Source organism: Canis lupus, chromosome 32, assembly GCF_003254725.2.
Source record: "Canis lupus dingo isolate Sandy chromosome 32, ASM325472v2, whole genome shotgun sequence".
In the NCBI taxonomy this organism is placed as follows: domain Eukaryota; kingdom Metazoa; phylum Chordata; class Mammalia; order Carnivora; family Canidae; genus Canis; species Canis lupus.
Window position 1 is genome coordinate 32,169,529 of NC_064274.1, and position 21,509 is coordinate 32,191,037.

The 21,509-nt window shown below is 39.0% G+C and overlaps 1 protein-coding gene across 19 annotated transcripts in view; it reads left to right on the forward strand.

Annotated features, from left to right (window-relative positions):
* Nucleotides 1-21,509, forward strand: part of ALPK1 (alpha kinase 1) — a 136,096-nt gene that overhangs the window by 619 nt on the left and 113,968 nt on the right. For 3 of the 19 annotated variants that reach the window (XM_049104838.1, XM_049104845.1, XM_049104851.1), the window contains exons 1-4: nucleotides 333-486; nucleotides 1,019-1,192; nucleotides 1,486-1,539; nucleotides 10,265-10,398. The gene's annotated coding sequence lies outside the window, so the exon portion shown is untranslated. The other 16 variants (XM_025465929.3, XM_035709798.2, XM_049104848.1 and 13 more) reach the window with 15 other exon arrangements.

The window sequence follows — 21,509 nt, forward strand, 5'->3', positions numbered from 1 at the left end:
CGGTGAACTGGCTTCCCCAGAGCGGCTTCGCTTTTCCAGGCCCCGCACGAGACTAAAGGGGCCTGCGCGGAGGCTGGAGTCCGCCGACCGTCGGAGCCCCCCGCGCGCCCCCCGCCGCAGCTCCAGGGGGCGCCAGAGGGCGCTGGGAGCCCAGGGGAGGGGGCGGGGCCGAAGCGGGGGCGCGGGGGCGCGGGGGCGCGGGGGCGGGGGCGGTGCGCGGAGGCGGCGGGGCCCGCACCGCTCCTCCCGCTCCCGGCGAAGTGCGCCCTGTAGACGCCCCGAAGCCTTTATAAAGGCCGGAGCGTGGCGCGGCGGTTCTCAGGCCCCGCCCCCGCGCGCCCCCGCGTGCCCCCGCGCGCCCCCGCGCGCCCCCTCCCCTCTCCGCCGGGTGTGCGAGGCTGCTGAGGCGGGGTGCGCGAGAGGCCCAGCCCCCTGGCCGTCTTTCTGAGGTTCCAGGCCAGGTTTGAAGCGCAGTAAAACTGGCGAGTACCTTACCTCCCCAAACAGGTGGCCCCTCAAAAGGATGGGGCTAGTGAGCTAGAGTTTGAAAAGGGAGCGGAGTCGCTTCAACGCCCTGCCCCCGCCCTGTGCCGCCCGACCTCGAGTGTGGGCCCGGGACGGGGTAGGGGTGGGCGGAGAGTCGAAGTGACTTCCTAGACAAGCGAGGTGCACGGCCTGTAGGATTTCATTTAATCCTCGCGGTCGGGAGAGTGGGTCCCCCTTACGGGTGAGTGACCTGCAGCCCTGAGGGTGGCTAAGTGTCCCGTGGAGCGAGCCAGGGCAGAGACCGGGTTTGGGGGTGCCGCAGAGCTCCTAGTCAGCACCCACCCTACACCAGAGCAGTCCAGGGCTTCCTCCTCCGCCCCGTCCACCTGGAGGGATCTCTCCCTCATCATCCAGAGTCTGGGGTTCCGCACGTATAGGCTGGTGCAAGGTGCATTGAGAAACGCTTAACCCGCCCAGGAGTCCTTTAGGGCCTCCAGTGAAAAAAGTAATAGTATTTTTCTGCCTCAGGGAGAAGGTTCGGAATAAACTACAGGTGGAGGAACTTAAAGACAATCAGTGTCTAGAGCGGGGTACGAGTAAGACTATATCGAGAGTGAAAGACTGAGGAGAGAGGACAAAGCTAGCAGTGACCAAGGTTAAACTGGCCCACTTACCTCGGAGCTTCGGAATCTACCCACCAATTCTGGTAGGTGTCAGATGGAAACTACTCATCTGTCTGGATTCTGACCCTGATTTGCAGGAGAGTTGCTCCTTTGCAGGTCAGTTTCACTGGCCGTAAAACGACATTGATACTTGCTACTTCCCCATCTGATAAAGAGATTCTTTGAGGGGGCTAAATTTTGACCTCTCAGAGTTGGTTAGGTATAATTAGGAACCATAAACCTGAGGAAGGAAGAGTATAACTACAGAGGAAGCAGATTCCTGTAAGGCTGCAATTTTGTTTGTTAATCATCAGCATTTATTATTTCTTCTCTGGAGTGGAGATAGCGAGAGTATCATCTTTCAGCTGAAGAACATTAGAGCATGTAGAAGGTAAGATACACAACTTAACTATACCAATAAACCTATACAATAAAATAACATTATCAGAATTGTAGTTTCTGATCTCCAACCTTTGATATTAAGATTTGAAAATGCTTTATAAGTGGCAAAGGACTAGTATAGTAGATGCTATTAATAGCACGAATAAAGAAAATGCAATAATTGCCAAAATTTATGATGCTGAATATTATTTCATTTTGCTGTTCCCTTACATTATTCCTAGGCTACCGATTTAGGAAGAGATTAAAAGGAACCTTCAGGGAAATGGATATCTCATAAGTCAGGCTGGAATTGTTTATCAAGTCAAAATAGAAGAAAATAATAGGCAGATATGTTGTTGATTCTGAAAAGAGTGATTTACTGTTTGAACTATCCGTGATGAATCATTTAATGTAAAAATAACATAAAATGCCCACAATCTAGTATATTTTTACATGGAAAGAATCTTAAAAATAGTTTTAGATACTTTTAGTAGCCCATAATTTAGCAGATATACCTGAAAACCTATTGCATTTCACTAAGATCGAAAAATAATTGTGGTAATACAGTCACACCTTAGAGAAGGAAAAAAAGAAGCATTGCTTGTTTTTGTTGCTTGCTGGTAATTGGGTTATATGAAACCCACCTTCTATTCAATACACTCTAACCCTCCTGGATGCGCTCTAACTCTCCACTGCCCAGCTCAGATACTCAGATTTGGGGTAACTCAACTCAAGAGTGCCTCACTCCACGGCTGAAGCTCTCTACCAACCTATGAAAATACTTCGAATTACTTGAAACAACTCACTTAACTTTTTCCATTATTCTCCAAAGGAGGGAGACATGTGGATACCCAAAGTGTTGAGATTGAGACAAAGGAAAGCTAGTGTGGACTTCTCTTCCTCCTCCCTATTCCTGGAGTCAAGTGACTATGATTAAAATAAACAACTTAGATTTATGCGGAAAGATCTGCGAGATGCACTACTAAAGAAAAAATCAAAGTGCTGAACAAAGATGCTGCTCATTTGTGAGGAAAAAAAAAAAAAACAACCTGTCTGTAAATGAGTGAACTATCTGCAAAGAAAGCTCAAAACAGAATGATTAATCTGAGAAAAAGAATTTGGAGGGAGAAGGCCTCCAAATATGTGGGGAGGTATTTTTCACTGTGTGCTTTTTCATACTATTTTGTCTCATTTGCATGCATCATGGTTACACACACACAAAAAAAAACCCAGCTTTTAAAAGAAGAGCCAGGTAAGAGAAGCCTCCCAAGAGATAGGTTTCAACGTTCTAATGCCTCAATATTTCTCAAAAGGTGGAAGGCTGCAGTAGAACTCAGGTTCCCAAGAGTGTGGTCAGAAGGTAAGGTTGAAATTAGAGCCTGTGCTCCCTGAATGGAGCCTGTTTCTCCCTCTGCCCCTCTCCCTCTGTGTCTTTCATGAATGAATGAATGAATGAATAAATAAATAATAAATAAATAAATAAATAAATAAATAAATAATCTTTAAAAGAAAAAAAAAAAAAAAGAAAGAAATTAGAGCCTGTGAAGGCAGGGCACCGGATGGTGGAGGAGGAAGAGTCAGCCTGTTCGGGGCCATCTGTTCTGTGCCTTCCTGGAGGCAGTTGTAGGAAAGTTCCGGTGGTAAGCAGGGTTCTAAGATAGCCCCTAAGATACCAACCCACTGGTAAAAGCAATTTATATAACCTCCTCCCCTTGAGTGTGGGCAGACCCTGTGAATATGATGGGATACCACTCCTATGAGTGGGTTTGTAATCATTTGTTTTTGAGAGATAATTCAAAGGGAAATTATCTAGCTGGGCTGGCCCTAATCGCATGAATCCTTAAAACGGACTGAGCCCTTCAGAAAGGGAGAGACACACGCCCAGATTGACCAGGAACTGCCTATGGAAACCACATGGCAAGGAACAACAACTAAAATTCTGCCAACAATCTGAATGAGGCTTGAAGGAGACCCCAACCCTCAGATTAGAACTCTAGCATGCTCTACTATAATGGGCCCAGACTTCTGACCAACAGAAACATAGAAATAATAAATGGGTGCTGGGTTTTTTTGTTTTTGTTTTTGTGTATCATAGAGCCTTTATTATTTTTTCCTCTAAATTTTTAAATATTATATAACATCCATGTTTGAGTTATGATACAATTTACAGATATTTAAAATACATCTTCATGGGACACCTGGGTGGCTCAGTTGGTTGAGCACCCATTTTTTATTTTGGCTCAGGCCTCGGTCTCAAGGTCATGAGATTGAGCAGTGGGTCAGGCTCAGCGCTAAACAGGGAATTTGCTTGTCCCTCTCCTTCCCCCTGCTGGTGCACACGTGTGCTGTCTCTAAAAAAATAAATAGAATCTTTTTAAAAAATAAATAAAATGCATCTTCATTTAGAAATATTTTACATTTTGTCTATAGAACAGATAATTGAATGAGTGCTGCTTTATGCTGCTAAATTTGTGGTAATTTTTTATGCAACAATAGAACACTAGTATAGTTTATTTTGTTAGATCTCAGTGGTGGGATCCCTGGGTGGCTCAGTGGTTTAGCGCCTGCCTTTGGCCCAGGGTGTGATCCTGGAGACCCAGGATCGAGTCCCACGTTGGGCTCCCTGCATGGAGCCTGCTCCTCCCTCTGCCTGTGTCTCTGCCTCTCTCTCTGTGTGTGTGTCTCTCATGAATAAATAAATAAAAAATCTTAAAAAAAAAAAAAAAAAGAAATCAGTGGATTATAAGAGTTCCCAGTAGATCCTGGTACTAATAACCCATTATGAGATCTCGTGGCTTTGTAAACAGGAAAAGGGCCAGTTTGGGAGGGTTACATTATTTCTGTCAGATATCCTTTAAACCAAGTAACTTAATCTTTCTTGTTCAATCTAAATTTTGTCATATAGTACTCCTTACTGGTGTAATTTTTAGTAAAAAAGTAAAAATCCAAACCCCCCCCCCTCCTTTAGTATTACTGAAGTACTTACTAATACTTAATAATACTTAATATTTACAATGCATTTGTTAGTGCTTCTTGATTAATTTTTAAGATTTAAGGAATCGCTAGCATCCTAACAAATAACATTTTATACTACTAACGAGGGATCAGAAGCTATACATTATTTAATTTATAATTCAGTGATTTTATTTTCTCAAAAAAAATGTTGCCTTGGAGAAATGCCATACTTGGAATAAGTTCTCCATCTATCCTTTATTTCTAGTTTTCTTTTGATGTTTACCATAATTGCGCTTCCAACTAAGTACAGAATTCTGGGAAGAAAGTTCCAGAATGACATTCTGGCCATGTCCCCATAGAAATGTCTCTATTACTTGCTGTTTGTGGCCTTCAAGTTTATTATATAATAAATTATATAATGTAATTAAAGGGTAAAGTTAGTTTTGAGATCATCTTGCTTCAACCCTGAAATAACTTCAGAAGTGTAACCGCCTCTGAAAGTAGGCTCCATGTGCATATTTTATTTAACCTAGGCTTGGATGGAAAGGTTCTCTTTCTACTCTACTTATTTCTTACTTTTTTGTATTTAAAAATATTCCACCTGCCTTCTGCCACCACTTCACTGATTTTGTTCCTGTTAAAGCTATCTTTGACTTACTATACTAGCCAAGCCAGTGGACACTTTTCTGTCCTGACCCTTTTTCACTTCTCTGTTCCATTTAGTGCTGTTGACCACTCCCACTTTGAAATGGATCCCTAACATGAGTTTGTCTGTTGATAATAGATCAAAAACAATGCCATGTTCATTGCTTCTTACTGCCATTCTCTTTCCTTGGCCCTCAGAGGACTGTCTCTCCATTCTGACTTAATTCAAATAAGGAGTTTCCTTGGACTTTGTTTAAAAGAAGAATCTTCTCCGTAGTAATACAACTCCCAGAATACATCTCACCAAAGCCATCCCTAAAGGGGTGTGTCCTATGGTGCAAAACTGCTGAAAGTCCCAGAGTCGAATTACACAATCGGATTCTGAGACAATGACAGACTGTTTTCTTTCAAATTTCTACTTCCTGAAACCGAGGCTGTTTATGAGAAACAGTGTATTTCAGGGAGATTGTGCTAAAATTAACCGTTTTCAGAGTTAGATTTGCTGGCAGTATAAGTGCTTACTTATCCTTTTCTTCGAGACAAAGGTGAGTATCAGCCTTTAAATGACAAACCACAGATGTGGGTACAAAAGATGGTATAATGTATAGACAGTATTTTTTTGAACTGTAACCTTGTTTCTAATTCCTGATCTTGTTTACATTTAAATAACTTTAGAGCTCTAAGAATACTTGCACTTCTAAAAATGCCACAGAAAGGGGGTGAGGGTTGGGAAGAGGAAGGACCAGTAAATGTAGATTTCTAGAGAAAGGAGAAAAAGACCTGTTTTTTTTTTAGAAGATGTGAGGATTTTTAAAGAAAGTTTTAATAACAAAGTCCTATGTCAAGGAGCTTGCTACTGGACACCTGAGTTTGTCACTGAATGAAGATGTTTGATTAAACCATTAAAAGAGGTAGGCTCACTTATGTGAAAAAGTAACCTGGGACTTTTGCCTCAAGTACATATGTAATCATAAGAGAAGCCTTCACTTGTATGATGACCTCAATGATTTTTCCAGGAAACAGATAAGAGTGGAGAATTACTGTTTTCATATGGGAAGAACTGATAGGAATTCTGGGCATGATGAAGCATTATGTACACAGAAAGGATCTAGAAAAATTAAATTCTTTCACGCTTTATGCAAAAGAGTCCCTTCATTAACACATTTTTTTATTTGAAATCAGGGCTCTAAATCACTTTGGAAAGCCACAAATTATGACCTTTAAGATAGTTTGGGACTTGCAGGTGGGTGAGAGTGCAGAGGCAGTAGTGTCAGGAAGGAGGGAATTTATGTCACAACATAATGGCACCTCTAGAATATTTATTTCTATCTCCCTCTGTCTTTTCTTTCTACTTAGTGCAGCTACTGTTCTTATGAGAAGCAATATCTGCTTTTGGTTAGCTGATACCTCATTGTTAAAAACATTTTAAATTCCTTAACACATAATCACTGTTGCTGTTCGAGTCTCTGCTGTTGTCTCTATGTGATGCTTCAGCATAGTCTCCACCCTCTTTAGTTTTTCCTCTTTCCTTCTTGGCCTCAAATACAATTGAGTAATTGTACCATAGAAGCTGTGCACCTCTTTCTAGATGGGGTGTCATCAGATTACATGTCTGTATGGTGAGCACGATTTTGGGTCGGGGTGGATATAGATCAACTTACCACCTGAGAGACACACCAACCAGACCTCAACAAATGCCAAGTCAAGCCGTTATATCCACTGATCAAAATAATTTCCACTTCTCTCTTTCCACCTCCTCCTTCCAAACTCTGTCAACCTGCAGCCTCAAGAGAAACAAAACATTTAAAATTATTCTAGCAATAATTTACTCGCCATCTCAAATATCTTTTGAATCCAAGATGAATGAATTCCCCAAGTTCTCTCCCAACAAGACACCAGAATTTTATAGTATCCTTCACTAGCATGAAGGATGGCTAGTCATGTCAGGGTGGCTGGTATTGGGAACAACAAAGAATTTTACAAAGAGTGGGGCAACAAGCAAGGGAGAGTTTATTCACTCTCCAAGGGAGGATAAAGGCCAGACATCAAGAGAGATGTTAGCCTGAGTTTCTTTTAGGCTGGACCTTTTAAGGGTTTTTTTTTTTTTTTAAGATTTTATTTATTGATTCATGAGAGACACAGAGAGGCAGAGACACAGGCAGAGGGAGAAGCAGGCTCCATGCAGACGTGGGACTCGATCCCAGGTCTCCAGGATCTTGCCCTGGACCGAAGGTGGCGCTAAACTGAGCCACCCGGGGTTCCCCTTTTAAGGGGTTTTGAAGGATTGTGAGAGGGTTGAAAATGTGCCTCTGAGGAGGAGGGCGGGGAGTTGGAGGAAGGGGGCCAACTGTTGGCCAGGTAGAGCAGGAAGTGACAGGTTTCTTGAGGAGCTCTGTCCAGGGCTTGTCCAGAATGTGTGTTGTGGTCAAGCTAGAGAAGAATATGTTTTGTAGATGGGGTCTATTTTCTGAGAAAAAAAAGAGTACCATGACCTAGAAAACAAAGAGTTATGGCCAGGTATAAACACCTGTGAGTTTTGTCTATAGAATTGGCTGGGGAGGGGGCTTTGATTAGATTCCTTTCAAGTAAGGGGCCAATAATTGCTTAAACTTTAAATATATGTGTATTTTAAAGCCATATGTAAATCATGATGGATGTTATAAAATCTCACATAGAATAATACTGTGTAATGAACACACTCGACATATTAAGCATAATAATCTCCACTTAAGTCCTATGTGATCTAAGTTTGGGTTTAGAACCTGGAATTTTCTTTAAGAATAAATGTATTTACTTCAAAATATTTCAGAAACTCCATGGTTCCTTCCATTCCAAAATAATTTCACTAACCCCTTTACCCCAAACACAGTACATATACTGCTTTTTCATCTCTTTCAGATGGATGGCTTTTTAGCATAAAATGTTTATTGAAAATGTTTTCCTGAAATGTTAAGTACCCGTGTTTTGAAGAATTTTAATAGGGATGTACATTCAAACTTTTGTTGTAAACTCATTCCATATTTTTGTTATTGTATCTATTGCTTCTCTATATGGGGGAATCTTTGTTTCTTGTTGACAGTGACATTGATTCTTGCAGGATGTTGAGATTTCCTGTGTTCATAGAATTCTGTCAGACAAATTTAAAAGTAAGAGTATTAAAAAAAATAATAAAAAAATAAAAGTAAGAGTATTATCTGGTGCTATTACCCTTCTATGTCTAAAGAACAAAGCTGATTATAGCTTTAATATCAGTTATATATTAATACAGTTTTTCAAAGTATAGTGTACAAACTATTGATTTTAGGTGGCACATGTCCAAACTTTGAAAATTTGAATTACATCCTTAATTTAATGTGAATTAAAAATATAATTAATCAGGGGAGCCTGGATGGCTTAGTTGGTTAAGCAAACTCTTGATTTCAGCTCAGGTCATGATCTCAGGGTCCTGGGATCAAGCCCCATGTCAATCTCTGAGCTCAGGGTGGAGTCTGCTTGAGATTCTCTCTCTCTCTCCCTCTCTCCCTCTCCCTCTCCCTCTCTCCCTCTCCCTCTCTCCCTCTGCGGCCCCACCACTCCTGGCCGCTTATACATACGCTTGCTTTCTAAATAGGTAAATAAATAAGTAAAATCTTTCTAAAAACCATATAATTAACTCATAACATTTATGATTTCATGGATATTATTGCTCAGGAGGATGTTAGGTAAAAAGAAAGTGAGGTGTTTACTACTGATTTCAAGAAAATGAGTAAATTGTGCTTGCTTCAGCAGCACGTACACTAAAAAAAAAAGAAAATGAGTAAATAAATACTCTCATAGATAATATGCAGATATAGTAAAAGTTGTGAAGGTGGCATGTAAATAGCTGAAGTTTTGGAAATATCGAACTGATGTATTTGATAAGTGGATATTTTCTGAACCAGTGCAGAAATTTGAACCTCACTGGTCCTTAGTTATAAAGCTCAATTAATAATATGATCTGGGGCAGCCCAGGTGGCTCAGCAGTTTAGCGCCGCCTTCGGCCTAGGGTGTGATCCTGGAGACCCAGGATCGAGTCCCATGTCGGGCTCCCTGCATGGAGCCTGCTTCTCCCTCTGCCTTGGTCTGTTCCTCTCTCTCTCTCTCTCTCTCTCTCCCCCATGAATAAATAAATAAAATCTTTAAAAATAATAATATGATCTGTTAAATTTCTTAATTATAGCTATACAAAATAGTTGGTTAAAAATGCTTCATCATTTTAGCATATCTGCAGTCCTCATGAATTGTCAAAAAATTGAAGGGAGTTAGAAAGTAGCCAACCTGGTTGAGCAAGCCACTGAGATGCACTGGCAGATGCTCAACCATTGAGCCACCCAGGTGCCCCTGTTATTTAACATAGTACTTTGGCTTGCGTTGTGATCCCAGGGTCCTGGGATTGAGTCCCGCATCAGGCTTCCCACAGGAAGCCTGCTTCTCCTTCTGCCTATGTGTCTACCTCTCTCTGTGTGTCTCTCATGAATAAATGAATAAAATATTTAAAAAAAAAAAGAATCATGGAGAGAATAGAGGCACCTGGGTGGCTCAGTCAGTTGGGTGACCAACCTGATTTTGGCTCAGGTCATGATCTCAGGGTCACAGGATCCGCCCATTATGGTCTCTGCACTCAGTGTGGAACCTGCTTGGGATTCTCTGCCTCTGCCCCTTCCCTGGCTTGCTCTCTCTCTCTAAAATAAACAAATAAATCTAAAAAAAAAAAAAAAAGAGGAATCATAAAGATGATGAATCATCCCAGAGTAAGCACTATAGAGTTCTACTCAACCTGCTTCACCCAGACACTGATATCTTTGAAAGGCAGGGAGGGGTGGTATGAGGAAAGGGTGAAGAAGAGAGTGGGACCATAAACATCATCTAGGTCAAGGGTCATTAATGTATCATGAAGTGTGTCAATGGCCGTTTAAAAATGACCATACTGGCAATTTCTTTTGAGGAATCCATTCTTGGAAGGATATAATTCTTATTATAGAGAAAATTCACAAAGGTGTTTATCATAAAGGTATTTATGATAAGAATTGTAAGCATTCTAACAAAAGGGAAAGGTTAAGCAAATTATAGTATAGTACTCCCTCCCTTAACCGTGGTTTTGCTTTCCGTGGTTTCAGTTATCTGCCATCAACCATCACCAGAAGCAGATGATCTTCCTTCTGACACTTCGTCATATGCCTGCATCATTCACCTCTCTTACTCTCCTCACATAGGCTTTTTACTGGCTCATATCACCACAAGAAGAAGAACGGTGAGTATGGTACAGGCATATCTCATTTTATTGTCATCACTTTATTGCACTTTACAGATACTGATGTTTTTGCTATCTGAAGGTTTAAGGCACCCTGAGTCAAGCAAGTCTTTTGGCACAGTTTTTCCAATAGCATTTGCTCACTTTGTGTCTCTGTGTCACATTTTGGTAATTCTCTCAATGTTTCAAACTTTGTCATTATCATTGTGTTTGTTATGGTGATCTGTGATGAGTGATTACAACTTACTGAAAGCTCAGATGATGATTAGCATTTTCCAGTAATAAAGTATTTTTTTCAGCAAGGTATGTACATTTTTTTAGGCATAATGCTATTGCACACTTAATAGACTATAGTGTAAAAATAACTTTTATATGCACTGGGAAACCAAAAAGTTTATTTGACTCGTTTTATTGCAATATTTGCTTTAATATGGTAGTCTAAAACTGGACCCAAAATATCTTCAAGTTATACCTGTACACTAAGATATTTTGAGAGAGACCACATTCACATGTTTTATTAACAGTATGTTGTTGTAACTGTTTTATTTTATTGTTGTTGTTAATCTCTTCCTGTGCTTAATTTATAAATTAAACTTTATGTATGTATGTATAGGAAAAAATATGGTATATATAGGTTTCAATATGGCTTCAGGCATCCGTGGTCTTGAATGTATCCCCTAAGGATGGGGGGGGGGAACTACTGTATATCTGTAAGACAAGATGAATAATAATACCAGCGTAGAAAATGCTAAGTGAGGGGAATCTAGATGACTCAGTCAATTAAGCATCTGCTTTCAGCTCAGGTCATGATCTGAGGGTGCTGGGATCAAGCCCTGCATTAGGCTCCCTGCTCTGGAGACCTACTTCTCCCTCTTCTCCCTGCTTGTGTTCTCTCTTGCTATCTTTGTTTGTCTCTCTCAAATAAATAAATAAAATATTTTTAAAATTCTGAGTCAAAAACAGATTCAGGGTCAATGAACTATTATACTTACAATTATGTAATACATATAAAATATAGATATAGATAGATATAAATTCACAAATATTCTAAAAGTGGTTATTGTCTTACAGTGACTAATTTTTCATTTTCTTTTTTCTATGTCTGTATATGTATTTTTACCCTAACTTTTTATAACATACTTATATATTACTTTTTGACAAAACTAATAGAATGTGTTAAATAAAACTATGCTGCTATACAGTAACTACAACTGTGCAGTCTTTGGAAGATAAATCTTACCTTTATTTACTTGGCATACAAATAACTAGCTATTTGAAAAAGAGGATTGAGTCTCAGTGCTAGAGTGAATGAACATAGGAGAGTCAGAAAACATAGAAAAACCAATTGAAATACTATCAGTTGATTTTTCTTGCATAAATCGCTTCTGTCTAAGCCATAGTTTTTACTGCAGTCAACGTATACTTCTATTTTGAAGAAAGGAAGAAAGAAGGGAAAGAGGAATGGGAACTTTACTTGATATGTATGCTAATAATTTCCTAATTTGTTTCTCATTCTCTTGAATTCCCATAACCTGGATTCATACATTTATACATATACGTGTTGTATTTACATTCATTTTTGCCGTATCTTTGCACATATTATTGTACCTCAAAGTATATCATGTCATTGGCTTGGCCAGAAAATATGGCTTAGAATCTTAACCCTAGCGCATCTAGTTACTGTGGTACATTCTCCACTAGTGCATTATAAGCACTAGAAAATATGCAAAGTCTTCAATAAAAGTCTTGTCTGTTCATAGTTTTTTTTCTTTTCTATAAAAAAATTCTTAGAGGGAATTCCTGGGTGGCTCAGCAGTTTAGCGCTGCCTTCAGCCCAGAGCATGATCCTGGAGACCCGGGATCGAGACCCGCATGGGGCTCCCTGCACAGAGCCTGCTTCTCCCTCTGCCTGTGTCTCTGCCTCTCTCTCTCTCTCTCTCTCTCTCTCTCTCTATGTGTGTGTGTGTATCTTTCATGAATAAATAAATAAAATCTTTTAAAAAAATGCTTAGAGCCTCATCATATGTCCTTTTATTTGACCATTTGTTTGAAATGACTTAATCTCTGGTTAAAGCTTGGCTGCTATCAGTCATCATTTTCCAAGATAACTATATTCCTACCCAGAAATTTGCTTCCCTAAATCATGTACCGAGTTAGTGCGAGGGATAATAAAATGTGAGTGAATAGCACCTCTTCTGAGATATTCATCAGGTCTGATTCACATCTCCAAAAGTTGCAGATTATTTAATAAGAAACATCTGAAGCCTTTTGGGCCCAGATTCCCTGCCACTCCTCCTCCCCTATTCCCCAGTGGGCAAGAGAGACTGGGAGGACACCAGGAATTAGTGGAGCTTCTTTTTTTTTTTAAGGTTTTATTTATTTATTAATGACAGAGTGAAAGAGAGACAGAGGGAGAAGCAGGTTCCACGCAAGGAGCCCGATGTGGGACTTCCTTCAGCTCAGGGCGTGGTCCCCACTCCGGGATCACACCCTGAGCCAAAGGCAAACACTCAAGCTCAACCACTGAGCCACCCAGGTGTCCCTAGGTGGAGCTTCTAAAGGCCCAGCTTGTCAGCAGCTGAGAAGCAGACAGAAACACCCCTCCCCAATTAATTCCAGGCTGCAGGCTCCAGCCTTTTAAGGTAGATGTAGCAAAGCACGTCATCTTTGTAGCTCTCCTTAGGAATTTCTTGAGACATATTCTTTAAATATGTTTTCACTCAATAAAATGACCTCTCATTACTTAATCCAAATCCAGAGGTCACTTTTTAGACTTCATCTTTCTCTCTTTTTACAATTTTGACACTGTTGACTTCTGCAAATTTTCTTTTTTGGTTTCCATATCCCCTTGCATTTCTGACTTTTCTCCTACTTCTCTGGCTACAGTTCCCTTTTATATTTTCTTTCTCTGCCCACTTCATTTACTACATTCTGCTCTCTGCTTCCTCTTTCTCTTGCTGCATATTCACATTGGATGAGTGCCCGTTGCTGCACTTATACCAGGTTACACTAAGGCCCCTGTGTTTCTTCTCCCAGAGTTCTGGACTCTTACATCCAAGTGTAAACATCTATTACTAAATTTCTCTATTCTGCATCCCACAGGCATCTCACATATAACATTTTCAACAGTAGACCCATTTACCACCTCCCATCAGTATTTTTTTACATTGATATCTGGCACTAAAAGCCATGTACTTGCTCAAGCTCAACACGTGGGGCTCTCTACACCCCTTATTTCTTTACCAACAATGTCTAATCAATTTTAAAGTTACATTGATTTCATAAATATCTTTGAGAACTACCCATATCTATTAATTATTGGTTTAGGCCCTCAACATCTCAAGGCATATCCTGATCTCCTCAGCCTCTAGCCTTTGTCCTGTTGGATTAGACATTTCCTAGGACCCAGAACATTCTTCTACCCCAGAACATTTTGCAGTAACCATTTGGAAAAGTAAGATATGTCTTCTATCTGAATTCCCATTTCCTAGCCCAGTGCACGACACATTGTAGATAACTAATATGAATTTGCTAAATAAAAATTTCTTGGATTCCTACTTTTCTGCCCTATTTCTTTTGTTTAAATGAGACTTAGCACTACCTAAAGCTCCCTAGCTCACAAAGGATGTAATTTTTCCCCGGAATAAATAAAAAAATAAATCCATCAACTCAACACTTGAAGAATTGCATCCACTTCTCCACACATATATAATGATATCTACTCCACTAGAGACAGTAGGAGGTTGAGACATTTAAGAGGCTCTGGGCCTTGGCAAATGCCTCTTCTAATTTGGTATTGTTTTTAAAAAAAAATCCAGAATTTTTGCTCCATTTAAATATATATAAGGATTCCCAAAAGGAATACTATATATTCTGTATTAACAGGCTCACATTTTAAAGCAGCTTGTCCATAGCATGGCCTAGTTTTTGCTTTTGTGCTATTATGTTATTTTTTTTTAAGTTTTTACTGTCTAGTCAAAAAAGAAAAAAAGATCTATTCTAGGCTACTTTTATCAAGTATAAGTGCTATCCTATGATACAGGATGCTTTTGCTCTGATAAATTGATTACCCCTGTTAGAGTCAGTTTTGTCCTTTCTTTTTTTTGCTACAAGACTTATATATATTTTTTAATTTAATAGTCATTACAGTGAGTCAGGTACTATTATCAGCAGTATTTGTTCAATAAATGGTAATAATTATTTCCATTTCTTTGCTACGTTGTCATTAGCATGGCTTCATTATTCTACCTCATTTCTATATACTTCCTCCATATCTAATTCTAGCTGTTTACTACAACTATGCCATTTGTCCAATAATAGCTCTTTTGAGTGAGATGACATACTTGCCAGACAAGATTTTCCTTATCTGTGTCTATAGTAGCTGCAGATGTGTCTGCTCTTCAATGTACCTTCCTGATGTAAATGAATAGCTCCAGAGGAGGTTCTGGCCCCACTCCAGTCTCTTCCATCCTGCTACATTTACATTATGCTTGTCCTAGACACAGTATGAGAAACCTTTTCCTAGGATAAGTTTTGATAAACATTAATATTCACTGATGAGGGATGGCTACTGGGATTATTAGTCACTTGTATTAGATGGAATGTAAAGGGGGCAGCAGAGTGGTGAGAATGTCTAGTTCCAAAGCAAGGCTGAAAGAAAAATGGAAGATGATACATGCAGAAAGCATGCTTAAGTTAACCATAAGACATGAGTGAAAGGAAGTGTCACTAAAATATGTTCAGTGTCACAGTGTTTTGTTAAATCACTCTGACTACACTTAAGCACCTCAATTAAGAGGCAAAAATCAGAGTGCTCAATTGTTGTCAAAGAATACTTAGTTAAGTTTTGAAAACTTACACTTTTAAAAAGTTTATTATAAATATGAAGATATATGTGTATATATAACAAACATATAAACATATCTATGCAGAGAAACGATATCAAAATTTTATAGTGCTTATTTCTTTTTATTTAATTTTATTTAAATTCAATTTTTCAACTATATGTTGGCAAACCCAGTGCTCATCTCATCAAGTGCCCTCCTTAGTGCTGCTCGTGCAGTTACCCTATACCCCCCACTCTCCTCCCCTTCTGCAACCCTTTGTTTCCCAGAGTGAGGAGTCTCTTATGGTTTGTTTTCCTTTTTAATTCTTCCCCACTCAGTTCCCCCCCTTCCCTTATGAACCCTTTCACTATTTCTTATATTCCACATGTGAGTGAAACCGTATGATAATTGTCTTTCTCTTATTGACTTACTTCACCCAGCATAATGCCCTGCAGTTCCATCCACATCAATGTAAATGGTAAGTATGCATCCTTTCTGATGGCTGAGTAGTATTACATTGTGTGTGTATGTGTATATATATATAGTTTTTGGTGGGGGGTGCTTATGAGAGATACACACACAGAAAGGCAGACATAGGCAGAGGGAGAAGCAGGCTCCCTGCAGTGAGCCTGATGCTGGACTCGATCCCAGGACTCTGGGATCATGACCTGAGCCAAAAGCAGATGCTCAACCACAAAGCCACCCAGGCATCCCTGTATCACATATTTAATATCCGTTCATCTGTCAAAGGACATCGTGGCTCCTTCCACAGTTTGGCTATTGTGGACATTGTTGCTATGAACACTGGGGTGCAGGCATCCCATTGTTTCACTGCATCTGTATATTTGGTGTAAATATGCAATAGTGCATTCCTGGGTCATAGGTTAGCTCTATTTTTAACTATTTGAGGAACCTCCTCACTGTTTTCCAGAGTGGCTGTATAGTGCTTATTTCTTAGTGGGACTATGGGTAATTCTTATTTTCTTTTTTACTGTATTTTTTCTCCAAATTTTTAAATAATACCATTTTGCACTCATTATAATGAAATGTTTCAAAATCTAGATCTTTAAAAATACATCAGAGACCACTATCCTAAAATCTTCAGGATTTTCATGACCCAAATACTTGATGGAGCCTATTGGAAGACCTCCAGTAGACTGGTAATACCTCTCACTTGTGAGCCAGAAGCCACTGTGTATGAAAAAGCAAGTTACAGTGAAAGAAAAGAAAAGTGCTACTTATTATGCAACATAGATTTCAGAAGTCTTACAGTATCTCAACACACTCATTCCCCAAATCACAGTTGTCAAGGAAAAGCTTTTTAGACCACAGCTGCACATGCACAGAGTGTGAAAGGCTGAGTGAACATGAGGGAGCCAGGGAGTTCCCCCTTGCCAAGTTTTCTCCAAAAGATGTATTCCTTCAGGGAAAAAAAGAGAAGGGTAGGAAACAAACCATAAAAGACTCTTAACGATAGAGAACACACTGAGGGTTGCAGAAAGGAGCTGGGTGGGGGATGGGCTGGATGGGGAGATGGATATTAAGGAGGGCCCTTGTTATGTTGAGCACTGGGTGTTGTATATAAGTGATGAATCACTGAATTCTACTCCTGAAACCAATATTGCACTGTATGTTAACTAACTAGAATTCAAATAAAAATTTGGGGAAAAAAAAGATGTGTCCCTTTAGATTCTGTGTCCCTATCTGTTCCCATTCAGCCTCTTATGAATGCACAGCTCATCTAAGAGCTGGCCTTTCATTTCACTTTCCTGGAAAGGTAGAGTCATTAACTAAGACTGATTGGGAGTTCAAAGTGAACATGTTGAGAATGTGATGTTTACTGGATATCCAAGCACAGGTATCCAATAAACAGTTGAAAATATGCATCTGAAAATTTCAAGAGTTTTTGACAGTTGAAGTTTGGACTGGAGATACAAAGTTGGTGATTGTCAGCCAATACATGATATTTACAACTATGAACTGAATGAGATTACCAAGGAGTAGATTTAGATAAGAAAGAGAACAGGGTCAGAGACTGAGCCTTTGCACATTTCAACATTAAGGAGTCTAGGAGAAGAGGATGAACCAGCCAAAATGGCAGAGAAGGAGAGATCAGTGAGGTAGAGGAATAAACATCAAGAGAGTGTGGTATCCCTTTTTTTAAAAAAGATTTTATTTATTCATTTGATAGAGCACAAGCAGGCAGAGCAGCAGGCAGAGGGAAAGGGAGAAGCAGGCTCCCTGCTGAGCAAGGAGCCTGATGATGGGCTCATCCCAGGACTCCGGGATCATGACTGGAGCCTAATGCAGATGAATAACTGACTCAGTCACCCAGGTACCCCTGAGAGTGTAGTGTACTGATGGACAATAGAGGAGGAAGGGTCTGTGTCACATGCTGTTGGTAGGTTACCAAGGAAGAGGAGTGAGAATTGACCATTGGGTGTTGCAATTGAAGTTTACCGGTGACTTTGACAAGGGCAGTTTCAGTGGAGTAATGGAGCAGAAGTCTGATTGAAGTACATTTAAGAGAAAATGGGAAGAGACAGGTTGAAAGCTCAAGTAGGAGCAATTCTCTCAAGGAACTATGCTGCAAAGGGCAATAGCTATGGATGGAAGCGAAGTCAAGAGACTTCTAAGATGGGAGAAATAATGGCATGTTTGTAAACATCAGAATGAACCAATGGAGAGCAAAAACTCAGAAGAGAAAATTCAGCAATGAGATTGAATAGGAAGAAAGGTGGAATTATTGTTTGAATGGAGTGACTGGTTCTGGATAAGAGAATGGATGACTTATCTCTGAAAGCAAATAGAAGGTCAGAATATGGGATGCAGCTGTTGTTAGATTGGTAGAGGTGAGTGGGAGTCTGTGGAAGTCCTCTTCTGATTGCTGAGAATGAGAGTAGAGGACAAAGGGAGAGAAAGCATGAAATAGGCCACTAAGAGTGGAAGGACCTGAAAATCACAGTATGATTGCCGGGCACTATTATTGGCATCACTGAGTTTTAGAGTCAGAAATTTAAATCAGGGGGCATGGTTATTTTTTTCTCCAGCATTGTTCAGCTGTGTAAAAGTTGTATTTAACTGGAGTTATGATTTTGACATGCACATATTAAAAACAAGGGAATCAAAAGTGTATGCATGTGGTGATTATCATGATTGACCACGGAAATTAAACTGGGTAAAAGGGGGAGAGAGGACCTCAAGTTGGTGTGGACCCATAGAAAGGGTAGGATCAATGGATTATATAGGTCCCAGTGGGATTTTAGGATTGTTGGATTTGGGAGAGTAAAAGAAGACAAGATGGATGGTATTGGACAGAAAGTTGGATACATGAATTTGAGAGCATGAAAGAGTTGTTATTTTTGCTAAAAATAAAGTCTAGGCAGTATGACCTTGAAAGTGAATGCCTGAGGTTAGGTGAAGGACAAGATCTTCAGAGGGAAGGATTTCAAGAAACCAAGAGTCCCTAATCACTAAATAATTGTTGAAATATCCAAAAATAGAGGTGTTTAGAGAGAGTAACAGTGATGCGGAATCTAAAATGTCCTAGGAGCTGGTAGTTGGCATTAACAGTGAGAGGCAGAGGGTGATGACATAAGATTCAAAGATTAGGGAGAGGTATGCAAATTAAACAAGGAAGGTAAAAGCAAAGTCCAAAAATGGCAATGGTCAGGAGGCTGCTCACTTAGAACCAGTGGTTCAGGGGCTTACAAGCATAAGCTGCACCTTGAGAGATTTTTCAAGGTAGTTGAAAATGTAAAGCACTTTATGATATGTAATATATTGCTATTTCTAGCATATGAAAAAGTAGTAATTATTATTGCAAACTCATTTAGCAAAATATTTATAAAAAATAACCAGGAGGATTTTCTTTTTCTGGTAATCCTCAAAAAGTAATAAATAGATTTTTTTTTCAAGTTACTGAGTAGAAGTTCAGAACTTCAAGATAAAATATCATTCAGAAAGGTTTTTCAGCAAAATCTCTTTATTTCATAATTTCTTCATTACAAAATTGTCAGTACCACCCCTGATTATTTAGACCTCTGATAGTGAGGTTTCTAAAATGTCTAAGGAGAGATTTGAAACCCTACCTCTATTTAAGGGAATGAGGGGAGAGATTTGTTCCATTACACACTTTGGACGGGATTTGGTCTTCCTTGATTGACATTTTTCCTCTATGTGTTTCTAAAGTGGTGAACAGGAATGACCAATTATAACTTCTCCACTCTCATTTGGTACTCAGGAAGGTGAGTTCCTCTGTTTCTTACCTGGATATTTCAAGTAGCAATCATGCAACAATGCCGATGACATAATGCAAGAAATAAAGAGTAGAGATTATTCCTTATGCTGTCCATTCTTTTATTATAATAAAATCCTCTGTGTTTAATATTTTTTAAACTAGAAAGTTCTAAATTAGGAATGGATCAAAATTATGAACACCAGTTTTGGATGTTTCTACATGAAACTTTTGAATTAATTATTTTTCCTAAATTATATAGCTACACACAGTCATTGTAGAAATTATTAAAAGAAGGGGGAAATAATTGAAAAGTATTACTGAGAGCTGGACTCTTAATATTTTGACAATTTTTTCTGATTATTTTATGTTTAAAAAATTGTGGTAAAATACACATAAAATTTTCCACCATAATCATTTAAAGTGTACAGTATAGTGGTACTAATTTACCTTCAATGGTTATGTTACCATCACTCCTATCTATCCACAGAATTCTGTTCATCTTGCAAGATTGAAACTCTGTCCTATCAAATGATAACTTATCATTCTCCTTCTTCCCTCATCCCTTGCAACCACTATTCTACTTTCTATCTCTATGAATTTAACTACTAGGGGTACCTCATGTAAGTAGAATCATGCAATATTGTCTTTTTGAGACTGGCTTATTTCACTTTGTATAATGTCCTCAAATTTATCCATGTTATAGCATTTGTCAGAATTTCCTTTTTGAATAATATTTAATTTAATATAAATAATATTCCCAAATGCTATAGCATGGCAATAATATTCCTAAATAATATTCCATTTTGTTTATTCATCTGTTGAAGGAAACATAAGTTACTTCTACCTTTTGGCCACTGTAAGTGAGTGTTGTATGAACATGGTATACAAATGTCCCTGCAAATCCCTGCTTACAGTTATTTTGGATATGTCCTCAGAAGTGGAATTCCTGGATTATATGATAGTTCTATTTTTAATTTTTTGAGGAAACACCGTAATGTCTTCCATAGCAGAAATACCATTTTATATTCCCACCAACAGTGTGCTAAGATTCCGATTTCTCCACATCCTGGCCAATACTTTTTTATTTTCTGTTCCCCCACACACACACGCACACACACAGGAGCCATCCTAATAGATATGAAGTGGTTTCTCATTGATTTTTATTTGCATTCCCTAATTATTAGTGATGTTGAGCATCTTTTAATGTACTTATTGACCATTTGCATATCTTCTTTGAAGAAATGTCTATTCAAGTCCTTTGCTTTTTTTTAAATTAGGTTGTATTCTTACTGTTGAGTGGTAGGAATTCTTTATATATTCTGTTTATTAACTCCTTGTCAGCTATATGTTTGACAAATATTTTTCCCTTTCCATAGGTTTCCTTTTCACTCTGTTTAATATGAACTTTGATGCACAGAGGTTTTTAAATTTCTTGTACTCCAACATATTTGGGTTTTTGTTTTTGTTTGTTATCTGTACTTTTGATATCACACCCAAGAAATCACTGCAAAATTCAGTATCATAAAGATTTTCTTCTGTTTTCTTCTAAGACTTTTATAGTTTAAGGCTTGATGTTTTTGAGTTAGTTTTTGTTTCTGGTGTAAGGTAAGGGTCCAACTTTATTCTTTTGCATGTGGATATCCAGTTTTTCCAATACCATTTATTGAAAAGATTGTTCTTTCCCCCACTGAATGGTCTTGACATCCTTGTTAGAAATCATATGACCATATATGTGAAGGTTTATTTCTGAGTTCTCTGTGCTATTTCATTGGTCTGGATGTCTGTCTTTATGCCAATGCCTCACTGTTTTGTTTTAAGATTTTATTTACTTATTCATGAGAGACACAGAGAGAGAGACAGAGACATAGAGGGAGAAGCAGGCTCCCTGTGGGGAGCCGGATCCATGTGAGACTTCATCCTGGGACTCCAGGATCATAACCTGAGCCAAAGATAAATGTTCAACCACTGAGCCACCTAGGTGTCCCCACACTGTTTCGATAACTGTAGCTTTGTAGAAAGTTTTAGAATTAGGAAGTGTGAAATCT